Below are 8,446 nucleotides of genomic sequence, written 5' to 3'. Positions count from 1 at the left end.
TGCTCTAACTCTTGGGCTTTCCATGTCACTCCATTCTGGACAGTGTCTGCTATGTTTCCATTTATATCCATTAACAGATGAGTCTGGCAGGGTACACAAGGCAAAGTGACAGGGGCTGGATTTAGAACTGCACACTGAGGAGACCCAGGTTCTGGCAAAGGGCTTAACAGAAGTACAACCTACATGGGGGTCCAGAATCTTGGGTTCAGCCAATGGTTCACAACAGGCAGAAAGAACAGAAGCAGAAAATCCAGAGAGCGGGTATTCACAAGTCCAGATTGGCAGAGAGTTCACATCTGGGAGGTCTTTCCAGGATTCTTTCAAATCCTGTCTGTTTTAGTCAGCAAAAGGGGTGCTGATGCAAAATACCAGAAATTGGATGGTTTTTTGAAAGGTATTTATTTTGGGTAGGAGCGTACAGATACCAGGCCATAAAGCATAAGTTACTTCCCTCACCAAAGTCTATTTTCACGTGTTGGAGCAAGATGGCTGCCGACGTCTGCCAGGGTTCAGGCTCCCTGGGTTCCTCTGGGCTCAGCAACTCTGGTTTCTCCATAAGGCCAGCTATAGACTGTCAGGTGAATGGCTCTGTCTCTCTCCCCGGGGCTCCAGCCTAAGACTTGAGCATAAAACTCCAGCATCAAAACTCCAACATTAAAAGCCCTCAACTCTGTCCTTTGCCATGCTTTTTACCTGTGAGTCCCCCCACACCAAGGGGTAGGGACTCAATGCCCTAATGACATGGCACAATCAAAGCCCTAATCATAACTTAATCATGCCCAGGTACAGACCAGATTACAAACATAATCCAATATCTATTTTCAGAATTCATAACCACATCAAACTGCTACACTGTCTAAATCAAGGTTTGCTCCAGAATGGTGGGAGGTGGGTGGAGTAGGGGGAGGAGAGAGAGGGGTGGACTGAACAAACAAGAAGGGGTGTGGTATCAGTTGGTTCAGCCACCTAACCCCACTGTCCCTGTTAAGAACAGATGCCCAGCACTTCCTAGGTATAGCCCATCTTCTGTAGCCTTCACCTTGAAGCACATCACACTTTGCTACCTGACCTCTTTTGATTATCCGAGCCTCTGGCCCTTGGACTCATTATCTATTTATAGTCTGGCAGTTGCTGTTAGTTCTGACACTTAATCCACTCCTCTGACCCTAGCCTCTGGCTTCCCTCCTTACAATTTGTATTCACTCCCTTTGATGACACTCTGAGCCAAACACAGCTCTCAGTGCAGACTCAAGTGCAGGTCCTGACTCCCTGCTCCTGAGGTTGAGGTATATAAAGAATTAAAAACATATAAAGTTAACTAGTGAAAAGGTTGAAAGGGAGCTCTAAAGTATCCAGGAGGTAGTTGGTACTGGAAGCAGATACTACCTCAAGGACTGAGTGAGCAAAGGGACAGGCTTGGAAACTGAGAAGAGGGTTTCTTGGGGCTGAAACTCAGACCCTGAAGGAGGGGGTGCTGCTGGACTTGTGCTGGTGTCTCGTAGTTCAGAGAAGCTCTGTGAAATCAAGAACCAAATTTCTGAGGAGAGAGCATGATGAGACTCATCCTGATATCTCTGAGACGGTTAGATGCTGATTCTGCGACTGTTGGGAAAAAAATGCAAAATAGATTCAGCTGTTGTAAAAGAACTCTTCCCCTTGAGCAGCTTACATTATATGTTTGTACATACACACACAATGTATATATACACACACATACATCATATATGTATATAAATATATATATTATATATGTATATATATATAATATATATATATGCTGGTTAGGTTCATATGTTAGCTTGGCAAGGTGATGGTTTCCAGATGTTTGTTCAAACAAACTCTGAACCAAATGATATGCTAAGGGCATTTCATGAATTTAAATCACCAATCAGGTGTTTGTATCTATGGCTGAATATATCTACAATCAGCCAAGGAGGTTGCCTTCAACAATGAAAAACATCTCATTCAATCATTTGAAGACTTTCAAAGGAGAAGTGGGGAAGTGGATTTGGCTCAACTGAGCACTACCACATGGGAGGTCCAGGGTTCAAACCCCGGGCCTCCTGACCCGTGTGATGAGCTGGTCCACGCACAGTGCTGATGTGCGCGAGGAATGCCCTACCACGCAGGGGTGTCCCCACATAGGGGAGCCCCACGCACAAGGAGTGCGCCCTATAAGGAGAGCCACCCTGCACAAAAAAAGTGCAGCCTGCTCAGGAATGGTGCCACACAAACAGAGAACTGATGCAGCAAGATGATGCAATAAAAAGATACACAGATTCCCAGTGCCACTGGCAAGAATGCAAGCAGACACAGAAGAACACACAGCGAATGGACACAGAGAGCAGACAATGGGGGGAGGGGGAGAAGGGGAGAGAAATTAAAAAATAGTAATAATAAATAAATCTAAAAAAAAGTTAGCTTGTTAAAAATAATCATAATAAAAAATAAAAGGAGAAGTGAAGACTTCAGCAGTCAGAAGAGAGAATTTCCATTTCTCCTTCAGCCAGCCAGCTTTTCCTAGGGGGAAGTCATCAAGGACCTTCATTGTAGTTCCTCGTTTGTAGCCACTCCTATAGAATTCGGACTTGTGCATCCTCACAGTCGTATGAAACTTATAAAAATCTCATAATATTTACAGATATATTCTGTTGCTTTTATTTCCTAGAGAAACCTGACTGATACAATATATAATGGGAGAGACAGATGGATAAAAATTAAGCATGGTGGCAAAATCTTTCAGAGAGTGATAAACGACATGCAGAAGACAACAGAGCAACGTGACTGCTGGCTACTTAAGACTGAGCAGTCAGGGAAGAGCTATTTGATCAGATGGTATGTATTTGGGCAGACAGCTGAGTGACAAGGAGTCAGTCATGTAAAAATGAGATTAGTAAACCTGATGGGCATTGGTATTTGGGATCCCTCTGGGAAGAGGATATTTAGAGCCAGAGGAAGGTGCTTGAAAATCACTAACAGTATATTCCTCATTCTCGTATCATTCCAGGGACCACAAAGTAATTAATATTTTTAACACATTTTAATAAGACACTGCATTCAATTTCTTCTCCTCCTTGAATCTTTTACTTTGCACCCTTTTTTCCTTTATTTTTTTAAATGATACTCAGGTTACAAAAGTGTTACAATAAAACAATAGGACATTCCAATATGCCCCTCCTACACTTTCCCACATTATCATTAGTGTGGTATATTTTAAAAGATTTATTTTTCCCCCTTCCCCTCCTCTTGCCCTGCTGTTTTTGCTGTCTGTGTTGACTTCTCTTCTCATTTTCTCTCCCCTAGGATTCACATGGATTTGATCCTGGAGACCCCTGATGTGGATAGAGATTCTCTGTCAATTACACCACTTCAGTTCCTGGTTTCTGCTGCGTCACGTTGACTCTCCCCTTGTCTCTCTTTTGATGCATCATCATTTTGCTGTGTGACTCACTTGTGTGGGCACTGGCTCACCAGCTGGGCACTTGCATAGGCACTGGCTTACCACGTGGGCATGCTTTCTCTTCTTTTTCACCAGAAGGCCCCAGATATCAAACCAGGTTCCTCCTATATGGTAGGCAGAAGCTCTATCACTTGAGCCACATCTGCTTCCCACTATTTTGTTTTAAGACCTTCTAATAGGTGTGTAGTGACATCTCATTGTGGTTTTAATTTGCATTTCCCTAATAACTAGTGATGTTGAAAACATTTCCATGTACTTATTTGCCATCTGTGTATCCTCTTTGGGAAATGTCTGTCCACGTCTTTTAGCAAAGACTTTGAGTGCTATATTGACATCTATTTCAGGTCTCTAACAATGCTGGGATCATGTTCACAAACTTCAGTTGGTTCTAATTCTAAGGAGAGAAATTAGTACACATGTATATTTAATTTTTCCAAAGAGTTATAAAACAGTATATAAAATAGTAGTTTTATGTTATGTCCCTCTTCACTAGATTAGAGAAATAAATTAAGTTCACATCTTTTTATATGTTCCAAGGGTACAATTTATTGTTAAATGTAAGATAACTATTTCCTTTTCTGAAAATCTCTAAACCTGATTTTCTTTAGACAAAGAGAATTTCAATTAGTAAGATATAGTGAGGATTTTATATTTGGTTCCTTGTAATCTTCTTCCCTTAAATAACTTTCTTACTGTAAATAATAAACAGATAAATGTAGCTGAGCGAGAGGGTTTCGTCCTCGCTCAGGCCCAAGAGTCGGGGGGGGGCTTGCTCCTGCCGAACCGCCGGCGGGGGGTGCTCCAAGAGGGAACACCGGTTCTCCAGGCGTGGGGGACGCGCGGTTGAGGAAAAACCACAGAGACCGCTTGAGCGCAAGAACAGGTCTGCTTTATTACGGAAGTACACTTAGCTATATAGGGTTGGGTAGAGGGAGGGGCGTGATGAAGGGAGGGTTGGCTAAGGGGCGGCTGTGGACAGGCTGAAGCTGATGGATAGACCTGAGGTAAGCAGTTACTGGGGAAGAGGGCAGATTGTGGGTTGGCAATATGGGCGGGACTGGCGGGAAGGACGGCGGGAGCTGGAAGGGGAGGAGGGGTGGAGAAAGGCGGCAACAATTGCTCCTTTTGTTTTTAAAAGGAAATAGAGGCAACAAGTTTTGGTGCGCACTGTGGGTGTGAATAACTCGGTGTGCGCAGCAACAAAAGACAAGGATTATGAGGAGGAGGAGGAAAAGGAGGTTATAAGGACGGGTACTGGAATAGGACGAGGGGTGGGGGGAGACCACGAGGACCGGCTGGCCGTGAGCGGACGACATAGCATCTGGCCAGGACGCACGTGCCCGCCATTAGGGTCGGCACACGCCGGCGCCTGGCGCGCGCCGAGCCTTGCCAGCGAAACGGGCCCGTGATGCCCCTGAATCCCTCGCCCGAGGGGGAGGAATAGTTGGGGAGAAGTGAGGGGAGGAAGACAAGAAGCTATAGGTGTGCGGTCTGGAGTAGGTGGCGCGGGCGGAAGGGGCGAGGTGGACGGCTGGGGGGGGACTCAGCGGTGGCGAGGCGTTGGTAGTGGACTTGTACAAAGGAGAGGACAGTAATAGTGCACTGGGTCATGGCATCCTCTGGCGGAGGATGGGCACATGTAGAAACCTATGGCAGCGGGGTTGTGTCCCCCCCACTCATAAGACGGAAGGTTCGTGCGTCCAGTGAGGTTGGCGACATCAGTTGTGAAAGAGGGGGCGGAGGCGGTTACGTTCGAGGCGAGGAGTCTTTTTTGTTGCCAGAGGGAGAGCGTCCAATTGAAGGGCTGGTGACTCGGGTTGGCGGCGGCTGGGAGAGCGAGGGAAGCCAGGACGAAGAGAACGGCTGCAAGGCTGTGTAGAGGCATCATCTGACGGTGCGGCATCTTGATGATGGCTGTTGCTGGATCCGGGTGAACGGGGCGACCTCTGGGCCGTATCCACTGTCAGTGTTATCTCTCACCGAAGGCATAGGGTGCTGATCATTCGGTGGAACTAGTGGGTCAGTGGCAGGCCGGATGCAGCGCCCAGGAATCCAGAGCGGCTGCGCCTCAGACTCTGGAAAGACACAAGCAAAGCCCCTCCCCTGTGCTAGGAGGGGAGCTGGATCTTGCCAACGATTTGTGGCAGGGTCTTTCCAATGGACAAGGGGAACTTGCAAGGGCTGCCACATGGGTCCCCAGTGCTTATGGGTGGGGGAGAGTCCATGGTCATCGAAGGTTAGGAGATTGTGATGAATGAGGCAGGCAGTCACGACGTCGGCGGGGGCCTTGTGGGGAGAAGAGGCCCTTTCTTTTTGAATAAGTAGCTTGAGCTGTTGGTGAGTGCGCTCGACGATTCCTTGCCCCTGTGGATTGTATGGAATGCCAAAATGATGCGTGATGTGATACATCTGCACGAAGCTGGCAAAGGCGGCACTGTGATATGCTGGTCCGTTGTCTGTCTTGAGATCCCATGGAATTCCCATGAACAAAATAGCTTGGCGAAGCGCCTGGACGCAGTGTTTAGCACTTTCCCCCGCAAGAGGGACTGCATAGCACAGATGTGAAAAGGTGTCAATTGCCACATGAAGATATTTGAGGCGGCCAAATGCACTGACATGAGTGACATCTAATTGCCACCTTGAGTTTGGGCGGAGGCCGCAGGGGTTAACACCCTGAGGCTGCAAAGGCCCAAGTGGCAACAATGGCGCGCAAGTCTGGCACGCGCGTACAAGGTGTTTGCAAGTTTCAATGGGAAGGTCTGGGAAGAGCTTCCGGATGGACCGCGCAGAGAAGTGGAATTGGGAATGCAGGAGCTTGGCTTGATTAACAAAGTCTCCAAGCCGCGGCCCGTCGGCAGGGTTTTCATGTAGGAGGACTGGGTTTACCTGGCGGCTTGACACAGAAGCATCAGCGAGGTCATTCCCTAGAGCCAGCGGTCCTGGTAGGCCAGAATGGCTTCTGATATGAGCAATGAACCAGGGCTGCTGCCTCGCCTCAAGCAGTCACTGTACGAAGGCGAGCGCCCGATCGATGTTTGAGTCACCTGGTAGGAAAGTGGCAAGCGGGAGGCTGCGACACACCTGAAGAGTGTATAGGCTGTCAGTAAAGATGTTGAGAGGCTGGTCTGGGTGGAGATTGAGGACTGCAGCGACAGCTAGAAGCTCGCCCACTTGAACAGAGAAGTCATTTGTGAACAGCAGTTGCTGTGGCTCAGGATTTCCAGGAGTGTATATAATGGCTGCAAATGCCATTTTTGAGGCATCTGTGAAGGCAGTGATGGCTGAGGGGATTGGGTTCCGCGCAGGCAATGGATGGAACAGGTTGGAAAACGCCAATTGAGACATTCCCTGCAGCAATCGGTGATGAGGATAGTGGTTGTCAAAGGAGCCGCGAAAGAGCTCTACCAGGCTCTGCATTTGGGCATTGTTCATGATGAGGGAGGTAACTTCCTTGGCATCTAAAGACCAGACAATGGTGTGTGGCGGGATGCCATACGTTTGTATGGAGAGAAGTACTAAGTCAGTGGCCAACGCGATCCAGGCCCTTGTAAAAGGGCAGATTTTCGGGAGTTTGCTCTTTGACGTATGCAGAAAAAGGAGAGGGCCATCTTGCCACAAGAGACCTGTGGGAGTGATTGGCGTTGGCAGAACTAAAGCCAAGATTGGAAGGGTGGGGGAGAACCGCTCCAGGCGACACTGTTGCAGGGCGGCGCTGACTTGTTGGACGGCTTCTCGAGCCTCTGGAGTGATGATGATGCTGCGAGTGGTCGCCGTTGGAGGGCTGTCCCTTGTCTGCAAAAGCTCGAAGAGAGGCTGCATTTGCGCTGTTGTGATGGGAAGCGCCGAGCGAAGCCAATTGATTTGCCCGCAGAGCTGTTGGAGCTCAGTTAATGTCATCTTCGGAGAGAGGTGGATTTTTGGGCTTGTGGGCTGGATAAACCGATGAAAATGAAAGCCTAGGAATTGAAAAGGAGGCTGGAGGTTTATTTTGTCTGACTGCACAGTAAGCCCGAGGCTGGAGAGGTTTGTTATTATCGCCGAGAGCAGATCATTGAGGAGCGCACTGGAGCTTGCTGCTAAAAGGAGGTCGTCCATGTAGTGGAGGATGTATGTGTGCTCCGGATTGAACTTGGAGTGCAGCGGCTCAACAGCATGGTTGACATACAGTTGGCACGTAGTCCGGCTGTTGCGCATGCCTTGGGGCAATACGCACCACTGAAATCGCTGAGCTGCGCCTTGGTTGTTGATGCGTGGAACCGTGAACGCGAATCGTGGACAGTCCCGGGGGTGAAGAGGAATAGAGAAAAAGCAGTCCTTGATGTCAATGGTTGCCGCATGAAAATGCTGGGGGACTGCGGTGGGATGCGGGCATCCTGGTTGAGGTGATCCCATTGGCTTAATATGTTTGTTGATCTCACGGAGGTCGTGGAGAAGACGGTATTTGCTGGTGTTCTTTTTGCTAATGACAAAGACTGGTGAATTGTAGGGACTAGTGGACGGCTCTATATGCCCTGCTTGTAGCTGCTCTTTGACGAGGGCAGAGAGAGCCTGCAATTTGTGAGCTGGCAAGGGCCACTGCTCGACCCAGATGGGCTCCTCTGTGTCCCATTCCAGAGGGATAGGGTCAGGTTTTGAGATGGGAGCAGTGGCCCCTAGAAGGGGGGGGGCAGCGCAGCTGAGAAGGCTTCTGTGGTGATTCGGGCCTTTAGCTGGCTGAGGACATCTCTCCCCCATAAGATGGTTTGGACAGACGAAAGGACGAGTGGGCGAATTTGGCCTTCGTGGCCTTCTCGGTCGCTCCAATGCAGAGGCTGGGATGTTTTCCAGGAGGTGGTGGCCCCAGTGGCGCCGATGACTTGAGGGCCAGTTTCCAGAGGCCAGTGATTGAACGCAGCGACTTCGAAGGGAACACAGGAGACTTCAGCGCCGGAATCCAGGAGCCCATCGAGCCATTGCCCATCGATTTTGAGCTCTAATGAGAGTCTC

This window comes from Dasypus novemcinctus, chromosome 8 (assembly GCF_030445035.2).
Source record: "Dasypus novemcinctus isolate mDasNov1 chromosome 8, mDasNov1.1.hap2, whole genome shotgun sequence".
Lineage (NCBI taxonomy): Eukaryota > Metazoa > Chordata > Mammalia > Cingulata > Dasypodidae > Dasypus > Dasypus novemcinctus.
Note: the sequence above shows the minus strand (reverse complement) of the source record.